Consider the following 26,089-nt stretch of genomic DNA (forward strand, 5'->3'; position numbering starts at 1 on the left):
GAATGCCAAGGGATTCAATACCCGTTAGGCAGAAACATGTTGGCCCTTATGTAGACAGATAATTGTCACTGTCTTCTGTTGCACTGTTCTATTTTTTAATTAGGAGGTGTGTCCAGTCCGCAGAATAAAGTATTTAAAAGGAGGACATTCCATCCTATTTTAAATCACTTCTTTGTTCGTTGCACTATTTTTTCTATCTTTACCATTAAAAGATCAGTCATTATGGACAGTTTGTGTATTTGGTGGATCAAATCCTGATACAACAATAAGGTGCGGAGCTGAGTGTCCCACTGATCAGGGGACCAGCTTCATTTGCACATGGGTTTGGCCAAATGATATGACTGATCATTGAGTCTAATTTGATGGAAACCCTTTACAATCTGTTGTGGATTAATCGGCCATTTTGTGAATAATCAATGATGTACCGGTCTTCTTTATGCATGTAGTGTTAGCCTTTTCTTTCTTCATCTTTATTAATACGTTATGTATGTGCGTTAAAGATATTTTGAGATCTTGTTGACTCAGTATCGATAGTGTAGCCTCTCTAATCTGGCTGTTAGACCCCCTGTATTTCGTGTGTTATACACACAAGGTGCAGCAGTGGCCATGGCGCGGCTTGCGATGCTCACGGCTCATGCATTCAGCTGCTGTACTCTGGGTGGACCCTTACAGCCTTACAGGGGCTAAGCACGTCATTGTCCCATCCTCTGAGAAATGAATGGCCATGTTTAATTTGGTCATCGAGTCTCTGCCTGGTGATGAGGGATGATACAGTAGCTGCCCTTTCACTCAGTTACCTCCCACTTCTAACTCTAGGGTTTTCATGAAGGGGACCCTCATGACCGCGACCGAGAATCCCTGTGTGTCCATGGAGTCCCTCGACATGGGCACGATCCCTTCCTTTAAACAGGACTTTGCTGTCCCTGTGTCAATTAGGAAGCTGTAGGGTGTGTTATTTATCAATATCGTCATGGTGAGCTCCTCATCGAATTGTCGAGTTACAGGTAATACAGGACACGTGGGGGTGGGGGCGTGGTTTCTCCCGATGGGCAGCGGACTGGCCAGCGTTTGCCCAGTTGTTTGCTTGGTGTTGTAAAAGGAGGGGGGTGGCTTGGTCCTGGCTTGGGGGGTTCTCTGTATAACCCTCGACCCTTCTAACTACATGCTGAATCCTTCTTGAACCTCTATGGTGGTACCCCCATTGATGCCGTTGCCTTCTGTGCCATTGCGGCTACAGCTGCTCCGATCTAGGCTGGCATTCCCTGTGCAGGGTCTCTGCAGCGGCAATCCGGTCCCGTTCCACTTGCCTCTTAATTCTTCTCATTTCCCTTCCTTTCTCTAGTTACCACCTTTTCCACCTTACGGGGCATTCCTGCACGTAGGAGTATTCCGGTCAAGATTTCCTCCCCCATATCAAAACAGTACAAGTTGATTTTTAGCAGCAAAATAGTAAATAAGTAACACTGATTTGTGGGGAAAAATTGTTATTTCATAAATGCATAAACTCACTAACAGGGCATAAATTTAAACAAGAAATACAACTGAAAAATCTAACAGCAGCACAACATCAACAGTGTGTAAATGGAAATAAAAACTAAAAGTAACTAGACGAGAAAGATTGACAGAAAAAAATATCATTTTGTCCCAAAAATCTTAGCCCCCTCCTAGTGCCTACAGCCCGAGGAGAGGGGATACTATGTGTGAGCCCGATAGTCTGTTAGTATCGGCTCTGGGACAAAAATAGCAACAATCAATGAGGAGAAAAAGGAACAAACTGACCATTATCAGCCCTCCCTGGCCAAACGCAAGCTACACCTTATTCACCAAGGTCTGAATTTTACCCTAAAGTGCACATTACACCCTATATCACACCTAGGGTTTTTTTCAGACCCTGTCAGTGTTAAGAAATCGACAAGCCCTAAGAAAACTCCTTTATACTAAAAAAAAGATCAAGGTGGTGACCCTATTTCACGCCCAGAGTCTATGCTTACCATCTGTGTAACGCTCAGTGGCCCAAGCGAACTAAGCTACTAACTACGTTCACCTTCTCTAGTGTGCTGACTAGGAAAAAGAGTGATTTCGGCACTTGTCCTAGTTTGCCATACATCACTTGCTGGGACTAACAGTCAGACGCAGTCTCTTACACTGAGACGGCAGCCTCCAGAAGAACCTCCGCTCCGTGGACGCAGCTGAACTTTGAATCAATCATGACGTCTGCTCATCGGTCTTGTTGCGCAAATGTGAATCCGTTTGGGCAGAGGTCCTTGTCGTTTGGTAGTTTATCGAGTCCTTCGGGCTACATAAACCAATCTCGCATGGCTGGATCACAAAAATGTTGCTCGGATATGAATTTACTTTGGAAAAAATGAAAGGACAAGAGGTATTTGGCAAAACAGGAACAAGTTGGTTTAATTAAACGCAGCAGGCAGGAGAGGCATTGATAGAGTTGTGTCTGAAGACTGTCTCGATGTACAGAACTTTTATCCGGTAGTATATACAGTACTTGAGGTTGAATAAAACGATTACACATTCTTATGAAGCATGAATCATCTCTTTGTGCTGGCATGTAGATCAGGCCGAGTCATGAACCATAACTACAACCATCTGATAAGGGGGACACAGGTGGCTCTCGACCTCGTGGAGAACTGGTGTGGGCCAGTGTGTATGTGCACAGATGTCCGGCATGGGGAGCGAGTGGTGACTGCATGTGGTGTACATGCTGTGTTCTGATTGAGTGTTACTAACCACATATGGCATCTGACTTTGTGGTATTTAGGGAACGCTCACCTTTGGCCGAGTATATTTTATTGGGACCAGTCTCTTCAGACCTGTTTGTGGTGTAACTGCCTATCTAGGGGATCGATCAGGGTTTTCCCTGTCTGCGTGTTTATCACCCGGACTAAATGTAACCCCACCTGTCAATCGGTAGGCTCGGGTTTGGGTCGCAGGGCCTGTCTGGCCACGTGTCTCTGATTCTGGATTGATGGGGAGATCATCTCTGGTAAATTTGACAGCTTTGATACGAGTTTGTTATTACCTGTAAATATAACATGGTGGTCATTGATATCATATTTGCCGATTTTCTGATTATTTTGTGTACAGTTGTCATAGCGTACATCAAACATCGTTTTTACTGTGATTGGCATTGCTAAGTGTTCATAGATTATAGCATACATTCACATTGCAATTACTGGTATTGACGTTGTTATGCATGCATATATCATTGCATACACTGACATCGAATTCACTAATATTAATATTACACCCTGACTCACCTACTTGTAATAACACACTCCAGCACTCATTCTTCTGTCTTTTGAGGGGAGATCTGTGAGCAAGACGGCATGCTTTCAGACCAACCCCTGGTGAGATCTGTGTGCTAGAATGTGTTGGATGTGGCGCATGGCTGTTTCACACATTATAAGAAAGTGACGCACGGGTCTTGTGCCTATTACAAGAGAGTAGTGCATGGCTCTTTCACACATTACAAGTGGCAGGCAATCTTTATACCCCCATGGCCACCGTGGTGGTGACGGGCAGGAGTGGCGCGACACTCCTGTGATACTGAAATGGTAAAGTGGGACAACCCAATACACCCTTGGAGGCCTGGGCAATTCTGGAAATATCAGGTAAAGTGTGCCAACAAGGGATTTTATTCAGGATGTAAAATTTCTTATGAGTTATATATTAAAACAATTCTTTGATAGTTCACTGTTAGCAAATCCTGAACCAACAATCAAATAAATTGAATAACTTGTGCAATGAATGCGCAGAAGATCAAACCAACGGAACACACACGGGAATATCTTATAGTCAATTTATAAATATATTTTCACATGTAAATCGAAATTAGCAGGGTACAATCAAAACAGAAGTTAATTCAATGCATACACATGAAAAAGGTACAGTACAATTGAAACTATAGTTCATGGCTAAAGACATCCATTCCTAGTTTAATCGGAAAAGTGACAAATATCCTAATAAATAAAACAGTAACTTAGGATACATCAATTATTGGGGAAATGGACAGTACAGTCGACGTTTCGGTCTTCTGTGGTGTAAATCCTTCAGACCATCTTCAGGACAAAAGAAACTGCATATAGCAATGACCTCTAGGAGAACAAAATGCATGGCATTACATTTATGTCATTCTAAATCAACTTGAGATTAAAATCAAAGATAACCCGTGTAACAGTAAATCAAACTATATATGGCATTTATACATGAAGATTGTTATTCTCCCCTCCAACATTTTGCTATATCTTCATCAAGATCACAGTTTCGAAATACGGAATCAATCAGGTATAGGGAATGTTTCATCCTATCCATCTTTTTGAGCAGGTAAATTAAAATAAGGGTGCTTACTTTTGATAAAAAAGCCAATCTTTGAAAACTTTAGCAGAATTGGTTCAATTTCGAAGACACTCACTGGTACTCCTCTCCACACACTGAAATTAAGACATACGTGTTATCCTACAGTTTCTTTGTTTTAAGTACTTATGTAGTGTAACCAATTTACAGACAATGTTTATGGTATACCTGATGTTTTGGTTGACAGAACAGTGATGCCGATATCTTTAGACATATGAATTAGTCTCGTGATTCCATCTTTACGACAGCCAATCTGAAAAAGTGACAACACACTAATTTCATCATGCTGCACAGACGTTTAAAAAATGTAATACTAAAACGCTATCCGTTAGTTCCCTGGAAGTAACCAGGGCTGTGTATCTCATGTAGGTCTTAAGATTTTGACATCACTAATATACATAGTGGTTTTCTATTTAAACTATGTAAAATGATTCTGACTGGACGCTGCCTTCAGTCATTGAGGCTGACATAAAATACAGCCTGAGTCCAATATTTTTATACTCTGCATCAATAGATCGCCAATAAGTCCGCATCACAAAAGTCGACTATATTCAAAGTTATAACTATAATGTTTCAAACATTTTCCGCTCCTCACAGGATATTTAACAGTAGCGGCTGCTCTTACCGAGAAACTGTTGTATGTTACAAGCCGCTATAGAACATTGTCCTCTTCTTTTAAGGCTGCCTGGTTAATACAGCGAAAAAATGGGGACACACAAAACAATGAAAACGCCACATCAATGAATGTTAAGAAACTTGCCTTTCAGTTGTAGTGCAGCGAAAACTTTGTCACACTTGGATTACAAGAAAGTGGTGCACGGGGCTTGTGCATTTTACAAGAAAGTAGTGCACGGGTTACAAGAAAGTGGTGCACGGATCTTGTACATATTACAATAAAGTGGTGCATGGGTTAAAAGAAAGAGGTGCACGAGTCTTGTACATATTACAATAAAGTGGTCCACGGGTCTTATGCATATCATTATACAACAGTGCACTTGAGTTATTGTGCACAATCTGTGTGAACAGAAAATAGGCCTCAAGCCCCACTTTCAGCCTCTACGACATCTAGGCGCTGTCTCCCGAGCCTGCTCTTTAATCCGTGGCTTAAGTGGCTCAGTAAAGTGCCTCGAGGCCACGACGGGGCCATTCCAAGTGTTAACTCAAAGAACACGTTTTTAAAGTGCCTGGGTTTGTGTAAATCAACTGTTTATCGTGGCAGAAGTTGGGGAAGTGTGTACCCCGAGGACAGCCGCATTCATAAAGGCCTGTTTTTGTCAACAGTGGAATGTGCGGCCTCGTGAGACACGTGGAATGTGCGGCCTCTGGCCCAGGAGAGAGACACGTGAAATGCGGAGCCTCTGGCCCTCGAGAGACACACGTGGAATGTACAGCCTCGGGCCCTCGTGAGACACACGTGAAATGCGGAGCCTCGAGACACACACGTGAAATGAGGAGCCTCGGTGCTTCCTCAGCCATCACAATGCTGCGCCATCTCAGGTCAGTGCGTGATGCTGAGGTCTGTCTACTACCTGATGTAGGCTATGTCCGCCTAGCCTTTCATGATTCACAGGTCGATAAAATGAGAGCTGCAGGGGTCGGTAAAGGTAGCCTGTGACACGCACACACTGTGCCCAATGACGCAGGCGGCCCGCTACAGCATCTGGGCACAGCTGGCACGACGGGTTCCCGTGCTTGCTGAAGGCGTGCACTTAAGTGTTTGCTTTTGGAGTTTGGGGATTATTGACACAACCGACGAAAGTTTATTTATTCATTCGCTTCTCTGCGGGCTGCCCTCTCCGTGCCAAAAGCCTTAGGTGAGAGCCCACGTCAGACACGATGAAAGGCGTGCCTGAGGTAGCGCCTTGGGTGCCTGGAGGGGAAGAGGCGCCCTCTTAGAAGTTCCAAGGTATTCACACTGCCCCCACCCCCACACTGTCCTCCTTCCTGCTCGGTGGCCCCTCTGCCAGGTGGTCCTGCACGTGGTAACTGGACACCCCCACCCCCCTTCATCCTGTCCGGATAATCCCCGCACTCAGCCCCACCAGGGGCTCCTGGAGCCGTCTGCTGGGTGGGGGAGGGGGCAGGAAGGGGCGGGGTGGTGTCAGCAATCCAACAATTATCGCCTCCTCTGATCCGAGGATGGGGTGTTTGAGGAAGGCAGGGAGCGCCCATTAAAAGGCCTTTATGGGCTGTTAATGTCTGGGGAGGCAGGACTCAGCTGAGTACACCTTGTATCCAATCACCCTCCGTCCCCTCACAAACGTGCCGAGCAGCGCAACACGTGCAGTGCGTGAAATACTGCAGGGTCCTGATGGCAGCGGGACAAGTGGACAAGAGATGGGGCCACAGAGCCAGAGGAGAACCGGGCTCGAGTCGGGCGCCGGGAGAGGATGTGGCGTAACGGCCAGAACTGCCAGCTTTGGAGATGGGGAACCAGATTGGAGCCTCGGCGTCGGCTCAGCACCCTGTGATTCTGGGCAAATCACGTACTCTTCCCGTGCCTACCAAAAATGAATGTGCCATTGTGCTCAGGTAAAACCCTCTGATACCTTCGGGTCGAGTTCGCGATATGTAAATCTGCACAAAAAAAATCCTGTGATTCGGGGCAAATTAATTAATTTCCCGTGCCTAAAAACTTTAAACAAGCATTGGTAACCCTGTAGGTCTCGCCTATGCAAGAGCTATTGGCTTTGCCAGTGTGTTGTACAAAGGGTTGCCACCTTTCCAAGAGAAAAATACCATCTGTTTGCTCTTGTTCTAAGAGTCTGCACAGGTCTGGCCATGAAACTAAAGAGGACTTTAAGTTAAACAGAATATTCACTGGGAGGTGGCCGCTCTGCTGTTGTTTACTTGTCATTATCAGCCAGGGATCCCAGAACACTATTAAAAATGGTTTCTATTGTGTATTCGCTGTGTAATGATGCACAGATCGTGGTAAAAAGACCAGCTTTATGAGATTTGCTTATTTTGGTCCCGGCCTGGACATTAAACACTGGCGGTGCCGTCAGACAGCTGGCTGGGCGGCAACCCTACTTGTACATCAGGGGGGCTGCTGTTCAGCCTGGCTGTAGGACCCTGACACCCCCACACCACCCAAACCAACGCCCCAACGTTTGGTGGAGCAGATATTTATGAGAGTCAGGTAAGAAACAGGCCTCAAGATTGTCAAACGACACTCATGTAAAAAACAGTCATAAACGTGAGGAATGAAACATCACACGAAATAGCGCTGGATGATGTGAAGCGCCGTCAACTCAGGGCCCCTCTGCAATCCGGAACGCCAGTGGCGGCACGCAGTGGAAGTGCTGCGGGGCGGGGGAGGGGCAGGGTGGGGGGGGGGGGGAGTCGGACATACGACGGCCAGGAGTAAAGTAAATAAATAAATAAAACTATTTATCTTGCGCTCGCTGGATCGCCAACTCAGATGCAAACAAAGATGGCCCCTGGGGTGAACATGTGAGGGATGTTACATGTGTGCAAAAAAGACCTATAATTCGCAAAAAAGTTTTCTTAGGACAACCGCGTGTGCTTTGCAAGCGAGGCTGCCACTAGATCCAATAAGGTGGGACTCCAATCTTCCGCAGATATGATGGGTACTCACAGAACTAATATGAGACAAAATCCTAAACTTACTACTTTTGGTATTCACAGAAGGCATTTAGTAGTAGAAAAGTTAGTTTACTACTAGTAAATGCCTTCTGTGAATACCAAAAGTAGTAAGTTTAGGATTTTGTCTCAGATTACTTCTATGAATCGGGCCCTCTGTCACCTCCTTGGTCGCGTGCGGATAGAAATCCCAAAAGTCCTGTAGCTTGGAGCGAAATGAGGCAGCGGCAGCATTATTATGAATACCAGGGGTGTTTCCTGCTGAATCCCAGGCTGACCTACAGCAGCATTGCCTGAATTTAGCTGAGCAACTAACGGGGCACTCACCTCGTTCCCTTTCCACCGCCGACGCAGCCATTCTCATTCAGCCGCGGGGCCCAGCGAGGACCACAGCCCCCAAGCTCCCCAGCGGCGGAAGCCCGCCTTCGTCACCAGCGCGCCAGGAGGCGTTTAAATCCGACGACCTCCCCCGCGACGCGGGACGCGCGCGGGCTAGCGCCGGGGCTAAGCCCGGGCAAAGGGCGGGCCCTCTGTGGCCCTCAGAGGCCAGAAGAGACAGGACTGGGCCACGGATGCTGTACGTATTCAATGCAGAACTTGTGTATTTGTTAAATGGTACTTTGTAACGTGTATAACTGTAAGCGTTACCACAAACTAGCTGTCTGGTACAATCCCCGGTAAACGTGCTTTGTTTGAAGGATTATTGTCACGGTTGTTAACATGGCCAAAGTCAAGACGAACAAACCCATCATGGGGGCTGGTTCCATGGAGAGCTATCTTGTGCAGAAGGTGAACCAAATTAATAATACCCGTAGAGCTTCCTTAGGGCGAGGTAATGACTCTCACGTATGTGCAGAGCTGCCCTCTTCTTTGGTGTTTGTAGCTCCCACAGACGGACAGGATGGGGGTAGTGGGGCTGTCGTAACTAATGAAGCACAAACACATGCAGATCAGACTGTAGATCATTTAGAATTAGTATCTGACTTAATAGAGGAAGAGACATCACTCTTATCGCCACACCATAGACCAGTGAGACTGTGTAGGAAGGTACAAGCTAAGCGAGGGGGGAAGAACTGCAAGCTTAGAACAGGGAGGGGGAATAGAGTCTCTAATAGTGGGGTATTGCAAAAGGATTTAGAGGAGGGTAGTGGCATGGGTGGAACCAGCTCTAATATCGTCCCGGAACCACTGACTCTTCTACTTCACTCTCTGGAGGGAAAAATAGAGGCAAAAATTACTGAGCTGATGCAACCTTTGCTATCCAAATTAGACATAATGGCCTTGGAAGTGGAAAGATTAGGTGGGCTGCTAAAATCGTACCTGGTTGGAGCATCAGGTAAATCAGACGTAGCAAATAATAAACTAATCGTGGAGGATCTGGGAACAAGCAGAGGAAATTTACCAAATATTTTATTAAATAATAGGCAGATTAATAGGCAGAATACATTGGCTGTTGCTGAATCTGTCCTATTGGATCCCAATATATCAACCACGCAGAACACCATTGTTACTGGAACTTCTGAGGGAAAGCTGGCTTACAGCCATGTAAAGAAAAGTCGTCATGTAAATCTTCCACCTGAATGCGCACCTTATGTGGCTGTACTTACAAATGTCCCACCCATTCAGCCCCACGCATACCAGGTGTCTGAGGAAAATCATGATTCGTTAAAGAATAGGACGGTCTTTTGGCTTAATAAGAACTGTGGGTTTCCCGTTAAATTTGCCGATCAAATATTAACAACAAGAAGGGTGAGTTGGATCGGACCATCTAGTAAGGCAACAAATGGTGATTGTATTATCATCAATTTTAGGCATCCTCAACATGCTGCCACAGTTTTACTTAGAGCCGCTGCATTGGCCAACATACCCAATAGTATCTGTATATGCCCTCTGGGGTTCTTTTACTCCCATTTGATTAGAAATCCACCAACCCCTGGCCCTCTTAGATCACGTACACCCCCACAGTCACTGCCTCCTAATGGAGAATATGAACACAATGTGGGATTACAGAGAGATAATGGTTTTAATATTGTAACTCACAATAGATTTGATGCCCTTTCGGGATTAGAGTTATGTGACTGACATGAGGTACCTGTTGGGCAGGCAACCCGAAGATCCGAGGTTTTGGAACGTATGGAGAGTATCTCGGCTGTCAGAAACTCAAATAATATAATTTCCTGGAATATTGCGGGTCTAGGTACTAAAATGAGGGACTGCAATTGGATTGAGTACATTAAGAAGTACCAAATTATCTGTTTACAGGAAACTTGGTCAATCGATTGTAATTATTTCCTGGAAGGGTATAAGGCCTATTTTGTCCCGGCAGTAGCGACTACTAGGGGTAGACCTAAGGGGGGCCTGGTTGTGTTTATCTCTATAGTACTATGTTGTAAGGTACGGAGAATCATAACAAACCACACTGGCATCATTGGGCTAGTTTTAATAGGAGATAACTGTATGGCCGGCCTGGTCAATTTTTATAATGCCACTAACTGTAGCACTAATTCTAGTCAGATAGTAACACTGAATACTTTTGTCAGTAACTCCATGAAGGATTGTATTCACAACCTCATGGTGGTGGGGGATTTTAATGTCCATCCCTGTGGAGACCCTCTTTATAAAATGATTACGGAACTCAATTGCCCGTACTGTGAGAATTTCCATTTTGAACATTCAATCGAGGGGGATTACCTCAATGATATGCTTAATGAGCTGGATTTAACACCTATGATGGCGTTGATGGCCCCGAATAAGCGCTTTGATACCCCGACATTTAAGGGGAATGGTAGGGCAACTTTTATAGATTTCATTCTGTTAACACCTGTAATGCAGTCTTTTGTGGGATTCTTCTCTATTGAAGTTAGTGAATTCAGTGACCATAATCCACTCACTGCTCTTATGAGGGGTCCACTGATAGTTAAAGAAAGAGTAGACTCCCTTATTGGTAGGGTGAACACCACAGATGGCAGACGTCGACTGAGATGGTCCATGGTAACCCCTGATCGGTTGTACAACAAAATCAAAGTCACATGTGCAGACAAAATCACGTTATGCACACAAGAACACTGTCCTAAATGCCTTCTACTGTCTAGCGGTGAAGGTATCTCAGCTATTATCAGTACCTATAAAAAAATCGGATTTCAAAAAAGGTCCTAGGTGGTTTAACCAGGATTGTTCAAATGCCGCCAGAAATCTAAGAGTAGCACTGGCGTCTAAACCTAGGATAAAAGCTGATGTTCAGCTGTGTAGAAAGACCTACAAAAATATTATCGCAAGACATAAGGAATCTCTTAGGGAAGAGGCGTGGTCAGAGATATTAGATCCTGCCACCCTTCGAAGTAGCACTGGATTCTGGGCCCTGATGAGGAAACCATTCTTGGCACAGGACCCGGGAGATGGCACTGGAAGCTATATATCTAAGGAGGAGTGGGAAGTGCACTTTAAGAAGTTATACTGTTGTACAGGGGACATGGATACGACTTCTGCCTGTAGCAATACCGGTGTACAGATTGTTTTTAACAGAGGTGAAGTTTTGGAGGGCATACAGGGTATCACAGGCGGGACAGCTCCCGGCCCGGATGGGATTCCCCCTGATTTATTCAAATCTGATCCTAATTTCTGGGCACCCATCTTAGAGTCTGTTTTTAATGCTGCTGCAAAAGAAGGATGCCCACGATCATGGGGTGTTTCTACAATTGTCCCGGTTTTTAAAAAGGGTGATAAGGGTAGCCCACACTGCTATCGACCCATTTCTCTGATAGACTCTATGGTTAAGATTGTAGGAAGAATCGTATTGCAAAGACTGTCAGACTGGGTGGAGGAAAAGAATATTATGTCTCCCTCGCAGTATGGTTTTTGCAAAGGCCGCTCGACAATAACTCAATGCCTTAACCTCTTCCTGATCTTAAGCAAATATACCATAATACAGAAAGGTACCATTCATCTTGCCTTTATGGATTTGTCCTCCGCTTTCGACTGTGTCAATCGGAGAAAGCTGTGGCAGTCCATGAGGTCGAAAGGGGTTGATAGCGGTTTGGTTGATTTTCTGGTTGCCCTACACTGTAACACCAGTGCCAATGTGAGATACTCCCAGGATCTGAGTGTATCAAATAATTTTAGTATTGGAAAAGGTGTCCGGCAGGGTTGTATCCTGGCCCCTTTTCTTTTTAACTTTTATATTAACGACCTAGATGGTGTGTTACAGGATGTTTGTGCTGACTGCCCAAGAGTTGGCAGGCGTGGAATTCCAATACTTCTTTACGCAGATGATGCAGTACTTATATCTAGAACAGAGAGGGGACTTCAATCACTGCTAACAGTATTTAATTCATTTATGAGAGATAGAGACCTCTTGGTAAATAATACTAAATCCTTTGTATTACAAATTGGTCAGCAACCGAAAAAACCCTTCCTTTTTAGGATTGGTGAAGAAATAATCCCCCTAACTAAAACATCCTCCTACTTAGGAGTTCTCTTTGACACAAAATTAAACTGGGAACCTCATCTTGTTAGGAAAAAAGGAGAAATGGTGAGGGTTAATGCTTCTATTTTTAACTTTGCTACTAAACTGGGAAAAAAACCTATTTGTGCTATGTTGAAATTGTACAATGCTAAGTCCGTGGCAACTGCATCCTATGGCAGCGAAATTTGGGGGTACGTCAATGGAGGGCAATTACAGATTGTAGAAAATCGATTCATGAAGCGTCTTCTGTGTGTCCCCACTGGTACGGCTAACCTCGTTGTACACGAGGAGCTGGGGTCTCAATATCTATGTGATTTGCTTGCCCTACGCCCTTTGATGTTTTGGCTTAAATTATGGCTAAATGAGGACATACCCCTAACACATTTAATTGTGAAGGATTTCTTGTCACTGGACAAAGCATTGAGCTCTCCTTGGTTAAGCTACTTAAAATTAACCCCGGGCGTAGCACTACGCTTCGCCCACGTAGTGTACGTAGCGCTGCCTGCTTCGCACTTTCCGAAGTAGGCGAAGCAGGGCAGCGCTACGCACACGCCGAGGGCGAAGCGTAGCTGCTGGCCACCCGCCACCCACCTCCCGCCCGCCCTTCTTTTAAATAATATGAGCAATGAAAATTAAGTAAAGTAAGTCGACTTACCCGTAAGCGCGGCGTCTCCGGGGCTCCCTCTTTCAGTTTCTAATTTATTCTGGCAAATGCGCATGCGCGGACACCCGCGCATGCGCATTTCTCGCGAGAAATGCGCATGCGCGGGCGTCCGCGCATGCGCATTTGCCAGAAGAAATTAGAAACTGAAAGAGGGAGCCCCGGAGACGCCGCGCTTACGGGTAAGTCGACTTACTTTACTTAATTTTCATTGCTCATATTATTTAAAAGAATGGCGGGTGGGAGGTGGGTGGCACGTAGTGGGGCTACGCGAAGCGCGTAGTGTGCGTAGATTTGGGCACACTACGTGCTGCTTCACGTAGCCCCACTACGCCCACTACGCCCACCCTTACTTAAAATCAAACTTCGATAAACTCGGTCGTCCCGAACTCTTTGCCAATCCACATCTAATTTCAATGGGAGATCTGGAGACCATTAAACAAGCATTTTTGCTGGACAGGAGGACTGTGAGAGAAGAAGTGGAGCTTCAGAAACCGAGTGTGAGGAAGTTTGTTATGCTAAAGACTACTGTGGCCATTGAGCCATACTTGGAAGGGTCTTTGACTTCACATGAGAAATTTTTACTGACCAGATTTAGGTTTAACCTGTTCCATCACCTTCTTATTCGACCCAAGTGTGATATTTTTAATAAATTGGCAGCGCCTTGCAGCTGCGACGGAAAGTCTCCGCAGGATATGCTGCATTTTATTTTTTTATGTAAATTTTATGAATTCCCATGTAAACAACATTTAGTGATTCTTTTATAAAAACTTGGTTTTAAACAAATCAGGCCGGCACTTTTGTACTTGCAGCTTTTGCACAGTGACAGTATCCTCCAACTCAAGGAGTTTTTAAAATTATGTATTAGATTGAGAAACTGCCTGGACCAGTGAAACTATGTCCCACCTTTGTGTCTATATTGTCAAAGTACTCTTTTCCTGCATTTGTACCTGATGAAATGGTTGGTTTTTCTGTGACAATGTATTGTATATTTTATGTGTCTTTTATGGTTAGCAAATAACCAAAATAAAGTTTTATGATGATGATGATGATGAATACCAGGCACATGCTTAGCTCGAAATGAAATGTTAGATTTCAAGCACAATAGGACCAAATGTTTCAGCAATCTCAAAACACATTTGCATGAAGCTCCCTGCTTGTTAACAGCCTCCACTACCGCCATATTGTCGGACAAGAAGATCACACTCTTATCTCTGAGGGCCTCCTCCCATATGGTCACCGCTACAATGACAGGGAACAACTCAAGAAAGGCGTCATTCCTAGTGATGCCGCTGTCCTGTCACGCAACCAGCCATGCCCTCCTACACCATGCAGTGCCCAATAGAGCTCCAACACCAACGCTGCCCACCGCGTCTGTAAAGAGGCCTAGGGCGCGGCTGGAAATCGGGTGCGAAGGCCATATAACAGAGCCGTTAAACTGTCGCAGAAAGGGGTGCCATATCCCCAAGTCCTCCTTAACCGCAGTTGATAGCCGGGCATGGTGGTGTTTCTCTCTGAGGCCGGGCATTGACCTTGCAATAGATCGAGAAAAGGGGTGAGCCATGAGAATGATCCGTAAAGCGAAATTCGATTGGCCCACTAACACCTGGAGCTGATGGAGTATCACTTTTCTAGACGACAACACTGTGTCAATCGACTGCCTGAAGGCCTGGACCTTTGTGGTTCCGTAAATTCTGAACCCGTGTGTTTATATCATGGTTCCGTTACGATTTTGGTATCTGCATATCGTAAATAGCGAGTTTGGTATGTACGAGTGTTTTCGTCTCGCTTCCCGATGAATTTGCTGCATATTAGTAAATCTCGTTAATGAACACACGGGTTCCATCTTGTGCACGGCATCCATTTTGTTTGCATTGCCCTCACTGTAGGCAGCCTGACTCTGTAGGACACGTCCACCCCCCCAGTTTGGCCTTGCGCTGACTCATGACCTGGCGAAAGCTGACGCTATTGCCTGAGGCTAAAACTTGCCAAACCAGTACCTGCCCTCGAGTTAAGCGAGGTTTTGATCAAAGGCCAGTGTTGTATAAACTTATATGACCCGCACACACCTGCCCAACCTTACTTACTATCTCTTTCCTCCGTTTCTGTTCCTTCCTTTATGACCTGTTTATGGTGGGGAGGTGACCATTTGTTTGTTATGAGTGGACGGTCTCTTCAAAGGAGGATGTTAGGCTGGTCCGGTTTCAACCCCAGAAGAACGTACGTTTTAGCCAAGAGGCCGGACACATGGGATTGTCATCAATAATAAAGTATTGTTTTGGGTACATGGGGTGCGACCAACTGCACTTTAAAGAATGTTTGCCTGAGGCATGATTTTGGGTATAAAAGGAGCGACCTGCTTTGTATTGTTGAGCAGTCTCCTCGCAACCTACTTGTGTGGTACTTGTTGGACCTCTGCTACTGGCTGCAGCCAATAAACCGATCTTTGATGCCATCTAGAAGAATCCCGTGTTTCTGTTATATTGGTAATCCAGGCAGGAGAACCCGAGAGCTTAGAGCGTTGTTCCCTGGCGCTGCCGGACTATAAAAAGTTTGGTCTCTCAGTTGGCGCCCAACGAGGGGCGATATCAGCGGTACCGGTCCAAGCTTGAAGATCGTGTGGGGCTTCGTAAGAAAATTCCGGAGGAAGAGATCTCCCACTTCATCGATCCCTGTATGTCGCAAAAGTGGTCCGAAGGTCTTTTTCTGCGAGGTTCCCTCTTCCAGACGGCTACGAAGGACTGCTGCCCTGACTGTCGCCCTGCCTTGGACCCATTCATAATTCTTTGGACGGCGAAACACTAGACGGGTGATCTTCAGATGACGTCATCGATCATCAATAAATTGAGTTAAGTATAAAGTGGGTCGCACCCAGTCCTTAGTTCTTTGGTCCCTTGGTTTAAAAACCTTGGTCTGTATTTGGTCTGGTTCTTTGGTACCTTGGTTTAAACACCTTGGTTTGTCTGGTTTGCATTGGTCCTTTGCATATTGGTTTGGTCTTTGGTAACTTGGTCTTTGGTAACTTAGTTTGGGTCCTTAGTTTTATTTGGCAATTGCAATTTCCAAAAACCGAGGGTCTCGTACATTTACGAGTATATCGGTAAAGATAAGCCCTCGAAGTTTGAAACTGGGTTAGTGAGCACGATGCCTAGCCGCAGTATTTTTGGTAATTTGGTTTTTTGTTGCAACAGGGATTCCCGGTTGGAGGACTCGTGTCCGATACCTCCAGTTGGAACTCCAACGTATGAGCTCTACTCGAAGCATGGCGTGGGTCCAATCACGTATAATGAAATATGGGTCCGCTACACCAAGAAAGATGGTGTTTTGCGATGGCCCCAAAATGGAAGCTTTGAAACAGAAGTCTTAGATAATTTAGAAGTAAAGTTATTTAAGAAAAAGGCTAGACCCGCAATGTTTGACTCTTTCCGCCTATGGCGTAAAGAAGCCCGACAACGCGAGATTAAACAAGCGAAGAAAGATAGAAAAGTAAATGGCATATCTATTATGCAAGCTGCTAGGCAATTTAAAAATGATGTAGAGGATAAGGCTCTTGAGGTGTCTGAACGACAGCATAATATGGCAACCGATAGATGCTATCCAGTATTAACACCTCTGTTGGAAAAAGTAGCGGAAGATTCTGAAAAGGATCCATTAATGTCTTATTTGTTAAAGTCTCCTCCCCCTTACGCACAAGGTGCTACTGCACCAATGTTGCCACAGGTTGCTCCTCCGCAATTGCATGTTCCCGTTCCTGCTCCCCAGTTTGTCCAAGTTCCTCCGGCACCTCCTCAGCCCGGATTACCTATTGCACCTGTACCTACTTTACCTGTGCCTGTCCTGCCTCCCACTACTTTGCCGAACTTTTTCTCTCCTGTCCTTATGACTGACTCTCCTTCTGTTCGTCGGCGAGTAGCTGACACTGTCGCTAATTTTCTGACTCCTTTGTTTAGTTCGTTAACTACGAACGCCGTTTCTGACAGTCGACAGAGACGTAGTCAGCTCCCTAATTTTCAGGAGCGAGAAGTGTTGGATTTGTTAGCTCGTAGGTGGATTTCTAAACCGGCCAAATATAGTCCGCAGGTGGTATTGGATACGTTTCTGCAGTGGGACGAGCCTACGCAAAGATATGTGTTTGAAATTATGTGTGCTTTCCTTAAAGAAGATTGGGATAGTGATGAGTTAGATACAGTCCCCGAGGAGTTGTCTGAGCTACGGAGCAAGTTTGCTAAAGGTGTGATTGTGGGTTCTGAAGTTAAAAATGCGGTAGTAATACTTCTTTCGTATAGGTCTGCTCTGCCGCCGAGAACTTTGTTTAAACCTGATCATTCAGTTGGGATGAAAGCTAGGCAGTATCCTATGAGAGAGGTTCCTCCAGTTTGGCGAGAGGGAGATGCAAATGCTAATCCTCCTGTTTTACCACACTTCCAGCGCGTATGGATACATGTCCCATGGAAACGATCGGAAGTATTGACTCTTAAGCAGACTTTACCTGATCCCCGCAAGAATCCTGCAGGGTATTATAAAGAGCTATCGCAGACAGTAGAAGCTTGCGTACTGAACTTGGCTGATGTTGATATGCTGTTTGGCAATGTAGTACCACAGCCTATTTGGGCAAAAATTCGGCATGAAAATCATGTAGCAGAACTGGGTGATACGTGGGACAACATTGCTTTAGCGGATGGTAGACAAGTGGGCGGTGCGAAGCCAGAACAGTTAGTGACGGATTTGCCAGGTAGGATAATTACTCTCATGAAAACTCTAATGCCCGCGCTGAAGGTTAATTGGGATAAGTTAGCTGCCTGCAAACAGAAGAAGGATGAAAGTGTCTCTGATTTCTTCACGAGGTTTGAAGAAACTTTCATAGACCACAGTGGTCAAGATATGAGCTCTGAGGGTGGTCAACGGTTATTTGTAGACAAATTCGTTTTCAACTTACTTCCTGAATTGAGCCATAAGTTAAAAGATTCCGAGAGTTCTTGGGCAGTTTCATCTACAGCTCAAATATTGGCTACAGCTCAATATTATGAGAATAGAGACAAGGAGGAGAAAGACAAGGTAGAGAAAAAGACGAAAGATCTGAAAACTAAAGTCCTGTTACAACAAGCGTATCCACCCCGTTCAAACCAGCCTGAAGTACAGCAACGCCCTGCGTATCAACAGCAGCCCCAGCATCAGCGAATGCCACCCAGGTTTGATTATTACCATCAAACACAGCCCTTAGGTTTTAATCAGTGTGCGTATTGCAGAGAAGAGGGCCATTATAAAGGTGAGTGCCCTGCTTTACGGCAACGTATGAATGGTGCTTTTGTTCCAAGGGGACGTGGTAATTCTCAGCAGATAGCTAGGGGTAGAGGACGTGGTGCCCCTGTTCAGAATGAGCGCTCTTCTCAACCACAACAGTCACAGAACTATTTTGATCGACAGAATGTGCAAGATGGTAGATCTCAGCAGTACTATGCTGACGATTATCATGTCGATAATGAGAAAGTAGAATATGCAGATTGCTAGGACAGCCATAGACAAAGAGAGGGAGTAGTGTCGGTTCCAGTAGACCAAAAAGGGCCCTATGTCTCTGTAGTTACATTAGGTGTGACAGAGCCCTTTCTTCTGGATACTGGTGCGGCTAAGAGTTCTATCATGCACTCTAAACTTCCTGGCGCACCTTTGTCTGGCTTAACTAATGTCTCGGTGGGATTTTCTGGCGCCCCGGTTCATAATCCAGTGTCTAGTCCTTTGTCTCTTTCCATTGGGCCTTATGAATTGGAAGCTCCTCTGATCTTAACGACAGGTTGCGGCGAAAATTTGTTGGGTCTAGACTTGTTGAAAAGATTATATGCGACCCTGCATTGTTCTCCCTCAGGAGTACATCTTACCTTGGGACGGAGAGTGGTTTCTCCAATGTATGTGTCAAAAGATAAGCTTCCACTGGAATTGCGCTGTCTCCCTGATTCTCTTTGGGCTGATGGTCCTAATGATGTGGGTCTCCTTGAGATCCCACCATATGTTGTGACTTTGAAAACAAATGTTAAACTACCACGCATTCCTCAGTATAAGATTTCGAGTGATGGTGAGCGAGCACTTTTGGCGATCATTTATGATCTGATCGAGAAGGGTGTGATTGAGGAAACTAGGGGTAATGTATGCAACAGTCCAGTTTTACCGATTATGAAACGTACAGATTCTTCTCAGCCACCCGTATACCGCTTTGTGATAGATCTTCGCGAAGTCAACAAAATTGTCATCCCACAGTTTCCTGTGGTACCGGACATAACTGCCTTACTGACGTTGATTCCTGCCTCAGCATCCTGGTTTTCGGTTATTGACTTAAAGAATGCCTTCTTTAGCATCCCGATCGCTGAAGAAAGCAGAGATATCTTTGGCTTCTCATTAGGTGGGCGTAGTTTCAGATTTCGGCGCGCTCCCCAAGGTTATTGTGAGAGTCCCTCAATCTATAGTCAGGCTCTAAAAATGCAGCTTGATACTCTTGTGTTGCCGGCTGGTGCTGCTCTCATTCAGTACGTAGATGATCTTCTTGTGGCAGCTGATAATGAGGAAATATGTAAAACAGCTACGATTTCTTTGCTCCGTCATTTATCTGACTACAAACATAAAGTATCACCTTCGAAACTACAGTATTGTTGTCAAGAGGTGACCTACTTAGGTCATCTCTTATCAAAGGAGGGAAGGAAGTTGACCCCAGAAAGAATTAGAGCGATTGCACAAATGACTGTACCAAGTACACAGAGAGAAGTGCGTGCGTTTTTAGGTATTACGTCATACTGTCGCCAGTGGATCCCCAATTTTTCTTTGTTAGCAAAACCTTTGTTGGCTCTGACATGCAAAAATACACCCAATACTCTTCCTTGGTCTGACGAGTGTCAGAAAAGTTTTTCGGAGTTACGTACTGCACTCTGTACGGCTCCTGTGTTGGGTACACCCGACTACAGTAAGCCCTTCACATTGTTCGTTCACGAGAGAGAAGGTTGTGCATTGTCGGTTTTGACACAGTTATTTGGTGACAAACAACGTCCATGTGCGTATTTCTCGTCAACTTTAGATCCGGTAGCTAGAGCATTGCCGAGTTGTTTGAGAGCTACAGCAGCAGCTGCAGTCTCTATTCGACAATCTGCTGGTTTGGTGATGGACAATGACCTGCTGGTATTGGTTCCACATGCAGTGGATACCTTGATGAACAGAACTAAAACACAACACCTCACGAGTGCGAGATTGTCAGGGTATGAGTTGACACTATTAGCTAGTCACATACACATAAAAAGGTGCAATGTGCTGAATCCCGCAACACTGTTGCCGGTTTCCATGAATGCGAATGAGGTAGAGCATGATTGTTTTCTGAGGACGGAAGAAGAAACAAAAGGAAGAGTGGATTTACAGAATACCGCTTTTTCAGATCCGGATGGTACATTATGGGTGGATGGATCTTGCTATAAGTTGCCGAATGGTGATACGACTGCTGCGTATGCGGTGACGACGTTGAGCACGATTGTTGAAACAGCACGAGTGAATCACAACTCCGCACAAGCTGCAGAACTGATTGCATTGACAAGAGCGTGTGTTTTGTCTGAGGGAAAGAGAGTGAATGTGTATACTGATAGTCAGTATGCATTTGGTGTGGCGCACAGTTTTGGACGTCTGTGGAGAGAAAGGGGATTCCTGACGTCCCATGGCACAAAGATTCAGCATGGACAGTTGGTGAATGAGCTTCTGGAAGCACTTACATTGCCGAAGCAAGTTGCGATTGTGAAATGCAGCGCGCACCAAAAGATTACAGATGAGGTTGGTCGTGGGAATGCGTTTGCGGATGAAGTTGCGAAAGAGACAGCGAGAAACATGATGAGTCGAATGTATGTTGCGAGTAATGCGAGATGGATGAGTGAAACCGGAATGTGTGAAGATACGATTGAAAGTGTGAAACAGATTCAAGCTGAAGCTACTGAGAGTGAGAAGAACGTATGGAAAGAAAGCACGGGTAAATTGGATTCGACTGGATGTTGGATTGATTTGTCCGAGCATCAGAGATGGATGTTGCCAAACGCGTATGTACATGCAGTAGTAACGATGGCACACGGTCTGTCGCACATCAGTGTAAAAGGGATTTGCAAGGTGCTAGCTCCAGTGTGGAAGAATTCTGGAATTTCTAAGTGTGCAGAGAATGTGGTGAAGAATTGCATGGTGTGCTTGATGCACAATCCTGGTAAGGGAACTCCGACTCCTGCAGGTCACTTTGCTCCCCCTACATGCCCCTTTGAGGTCCTACAGCTAGACTTCATTCACATGGAAAGACGCAACAACTTGAAATACGTCCTTGTCGTAGTTTGCGCCTTTTCAAAATGGGTAGAAGCTTATCCGTTAAAGGATAACACTGCTTTGTCCACTGCCAAAATCCTGCTCAAAGAATTTTTTCCTAGGTATGGGTTGCCAAAGATTGTGTGGAGTGATAATGGAAGTGAGTTCGTGGGTGAGGTAATGAAGAAAGTGTGTGCTGGTCTGGGGATCAGGCAGAAATTCCATAGTGCAAATCACCCCCAATCAGCGGGGCTTGTTGAGTGCTATAATGGCACTCTGAAGCTAAAACTGGCTAAAATTCAAGCGAGTACTGGATTATCATGGCCAGACGCGCTGCCCTTGGCGCTTTTGTCCATAAGGACGACCGCACATTCAAGAGTTGGGCTTAGCCCATACGAGGTAGTTTTTGGTCGTCCTGCCAACATTTGGGGTGTCCCGAGACCTAAACAATTTAGTAGCATAGAACATCCAATGTTGATTGACTATTTATTTGATTTGACTACTAAATTGCGAATCATTCATCAGCAGGTTGTTGAGAGCTTACCTAAGGCATCCGAAGATCCCGGCCACAAGTTGCAGCCAGGCGACCTAGTCTTGGTCAAAAATTTTCAGAGGACCGAAAATCTACAACCTCGCTGGCTTGGCCCGTATATGGTCCTTTTGTCCACCCGCACTGCAGTCCGGCTCAAGGAGAAAAAAAACTGGGTACACGCTGCCCATACAAAGCGAGTACCACTCCCTTTACCTTTTGATTCCTGGGTTCGAGAGGGTGTGGGGAATTCCGAATCCGAAACCATCCCTCAGTTTATTCCTTTTTCTGATGCCCAATTTGAAGGACATGAATCTGTGACCACTTCAGACACTACTGAACAATCTGGAACATTGCCGTCACCTACGGACTCTGGAACATTGCCAATACTCACAGACCCGAACACTCCTGCTACTGAACTTTTTCCGGACCATACTCGACCTGGAAGAAGCAGATATAACCTACGTCCCCGAACTCTCATGAACTGATTTTTTTAATGATTTTTGTGTACATTTCTCCCAACCAAGAAACTTGCTTGTTTTTTTTGTTTTCCCTTTTTCCGAACCGCCACCCGGGTTCAGCCGGAGGGTCGCGGTGTAAAGACTCAGGAGTACAGGCTCCTTGACACAAGGTCAGGGGTTCTATTGGTCTTAAGGGCGTTCCTTGAGCTAGTAGGCGTAGTCCTGAGCACAGAAGACCCAACCGCCGCGGACGGCTCGTTAGAGGGTGGAGTTTCTTGGTTTGATGGGATTAACTGATAAAATGTTTTTTAGTAAGAGTTTTCTAGTTAAATGTACCCTATTGACACTCAGTATTTCGATAACTTTGGTGGGTGGGATTGTCCTCCTTTTTCAGTTCCTATCCACACCTACCCCACAACCTACGTCTACTCCTTTGTTTTCCACTGTTTCTATACACTCTTTTCACCCCTTGCCTGAACATGAACAAACTAGAAGACTGGAATTCACAAACAACTCGTTCATCCAATTGCTTCACCAACACCAATTAATAGTCAACACCACTAATTGTTGGGTGTGTGGTTTGATGCCACATACAATGGGAAAGGGTATCCCCTACTTAGTCCTACCTTTTAGTCAAAACGGGTCATCATGGGCTTTTCAGACGATGTTCCTTTTTGCTTTGGAAATCTATCCCCCGCGTCCCCCGCGTTCTGTGAAACATAACTCGAATCCAGCCTTGGTGAGGGGAATTGCGAACATGAGCAGAGATGTGAATGCCTATATGTCTATTCCCAGGGACGAGTTATCAGCTTACACTGGGTGGAACGCAACTGGATACCGCATTAGTCTGGGTGGGAAACAGCGTAAGAGATCGTCTCCGATTTGGGTCGTACCCCACCGAGGTCATTTTTGTCTGCAAGGAAATGGTACGAATCCGAGGGCTCAGCTAGGGAAGAGTGTTTGCACTCAGACGTACATTTTTCCGTCGCAGTCTTCCCCATCATTTTTGGCTGCTAAGGGTACGTACTTTGTATGCCACAATCAGGCTTATACATGGCTGCCCCCAGATTTTTCGGGCATTTGCTTTGTTGCCTATCTGTTACCCCCTACGTATACCGCTTCCGCTGACTATCACAAGACGAGAGTTGTGAGAGGTGTCTTCGATAAGGAGGACACCGCGGGTCAAGAAGCAGGGGATTTCTTTAAGGGATTCCTGCCGTACTGGGGACCCATGGTAAATAGTAGGCATTTGAGACAACTAACCCGAGTGGTTGAGTCCACGGTAAACAAAACTGCTGGTGCCCTTAGTAATTTGACAGCTGAGCTTCAAGCGGATCGCCTCATGACATTACAAAACCGTATGGTTTTAGATGTTCTACTTGCTGACCGAGGGGGAGTATGTAAAGTGATCCAATCGAGCTGCTGTGTCTTCATACCAGACAATGCTCCAACAGTGTACAAGGCCATTTCCAGGTTACATAAGATCTCCGAGTAAAGAAGAGATAAGAAGGTCAGGGCACTTTGAAAGACTGCACTAATCAAAAAACTGTGATGCAATGTTATTAAAGAAAAGAAATGTGGTGCAAGAAGCCAGGGACGTGACCCTCATACGCCCCTAATATTTGGTGTGACCCAAAAATTGCAACAGACAGAGGTGGCTCAGCACACAACTTGAATACAATTATAATGGACAAAATTATTCGTCATAGTCAATGTGTAAGCAAATGAATATTGTATCCCCATGGGGATACAATATTCATTTGCTTACACATTGACTATGACGAATAATTTTGTCCATTATAATTGTATTCAAGTTGTGTGCTGAGCCACCTCTGTCTGTTAAGATCTCCGAGTCTATACATATGGCCGAAGGAGATTGGTCGTTAACTGGTTGGTTCTGGGGACTGTTGTCCACGTGGGGATGGAGAATTCTGACGATCAGTGGTATGGCTCTAGCAGTCCTTTTCACTTGTTGCCTCTGTGTGCAGTGTGGTCCTGCCTTGTGTAGCCTTTGCGCTACGGTATGCGTGCGCAGTCCGCCTGTTTCACGGGAGGAACAGAGAGGTAGGATGATGCTTCAGCAACATACTGATGATCTGATGAAGATTGATATTGACTCAGATTCAGAATGGGTTATTGCCTAAGTGAGGGCAAAAGGAGGGTCTGTGGTTCCGTAAATTCTGAACCCGTGTGTTTATATCATGGTTCCGTTACGATTTTGGTATCTGCATATCGTAAATAGCGAGTTTGGTATGTACGAGTGTTTTCGTCTCGCTTCCCGATGAATTTGCTGCATATTAGTAAATCTCGTTAATGAACACACGGGTTCCATCTTGTGCACGGCATCCATTTTGTTTGCATTGCCCTCACTGTAGGCAGCCTGACTCTGTAGGACACGTCCACCCCCCCAGTTTGGCCTTGCGCTGACTCATGACCTGACGAAAGCTGACGCTATTGCCTGAGGCTAAAACTTGCCAAACCAGTACCTGCCCTCGAGTTAAGCGAGGTTTTGATCAAAGGCCAGTGTTGTATAAACTTATATGACCCGCACACACCTGCCCAACCTTACTTACTATCTCTTTCCTCCGTTTCTGTTCCTTCCTTTATGACCTGTTTATGGTGGGGAGGTGACCATTTGTTTGTTATGAGTGGACGGTCTCTTCAAAGGAGGATGTTAGGCTGGTCCGGTTTCAACCCCAGAAGAACGTACGTTTTAGCCAAGAGGCCGGACACATGGGATTGTCATCAATAATAAAGTATTGTTTTGGGTACATGGGGTGCGACCAACTGCACTTTAAAGAATGTTTGCCTGAGGCATGATTTTGGGTATAAAAGGAGCGACCTGCTTTGTATTGTTGAGCAGTCTCCTCGCAACCTACTTGTGTGGTACTTGTTGGACCTCTGCTACTGGCTGCAGCCAATAAACCGATCTTTGATGCCATCTAGAAGAATCCCGTGTTTCTGTTATATTGGTAATCCAGGCAGGAGAACCCGAGAGCTTAGAGCGTTGTTCCCTGGCGCTGCCGGACTATAAAAAGTTTGGTCTCTCACCTTCTCAAGAGGGAGACGGCATTCACCGGCCACAGTGTTAATTTCAACACCCAGGAAGGTAAGACACGTGGAGGGACCTGCAGTCTTTTCTGGCCTTATGGGAAAGGCCAAGTTCCTTGAAAAGGGAAATTAATGCATCCAGTGCCCCCAAGAAACTATCAGAATCTTGTGGCCCCAAAACTAGAAAGTCATCCGGGCGGTGAGCCACATCTCTGTGGCCTGTGCATGAGGTGAATATCCATTGTAACGGGGAGCTGAATTGTTCAACATAAGTGAAGGACACATTACACCCCATTGGCATGCACTTATCATTGTAGTAAGTGCCTGCAATTTGGAATCCCAAGAGGTGGTAGTCATCAGGGTGGACTGGGAGGAGCCGGAAAGCAGACTCTATATCTATTTTTGCCAGCAGGGCCCCCCGGCCTGGTTTGTGCAGTGTTGCTAGAGCTCGGTCAATTGATGCATAACATACTGCGCATAACTGCGGGTCGATAGCTTCATTCACTGGAGAACCCTTGAGATCCCAGAGGTTGTGGATCAACCGAACTGCCCTCGTTCCTTTCTTGGGACCACACCCAATGGGGACCACACAGAGTTCTCAAAGGGAGGGGAGGAAAGGGGTTGGTTGTCCTACCCAATGTACT

The 26,089-nt window shown here is 45.6% G+C and overlaps 1 long non-coding RNA gene across 2 annotated transcripts in view; it reads right to left on the bottom strand.

Annotated features, from left to right (window-relative positions):
• Nucleotides 1-2,255: 2,255 nt before the first annotated feature.
• The window catches only part of LOC146859463 (uncharacterized), a 100,013-nt gene continuing 76,179 nt past the window's right edge, over nucleotides 2,256-26,089 (bottom strand). Inside the window, exons 2-4 of one of the 2 annotated variants that reach the window (XR_014980121.1) lie at nucleotides 4,540-4,624; nucleotides 4,366-4,448; nucleotides 2,256-2,354 (exon numbers count right to left, since the gene is read on the bottom strand). This is a non-coding gene — a long non-coding RNA (uncharacterized LOC146859463). Of the gene's footprint in view, nucleotides 2,355-3,870; nucleotides 4,113-4,365; nucleotides 4,449-4,539; nucleotides 4,625-26,089 lie in introns of those variants that run through there. The other variant, XR_014980120.1, reaches the window with a different exon arrangement.

The sequence above is a fragment of the Triturus cristatus genome, chromosome 3_2 (assembly GCF_964204655.1).
Source record: "Triturus cristatus chromosome 3_2, aTriCri1.1, whole genome shotgun sequence".
In the NCBI taxonomy this organism is placed as follows: domain Eukaryota; kingdom Metazoa; phylum Chordata; class Amphibia; order Caudata; family Salamandridae; genus Triturus; species Triturus cristatus.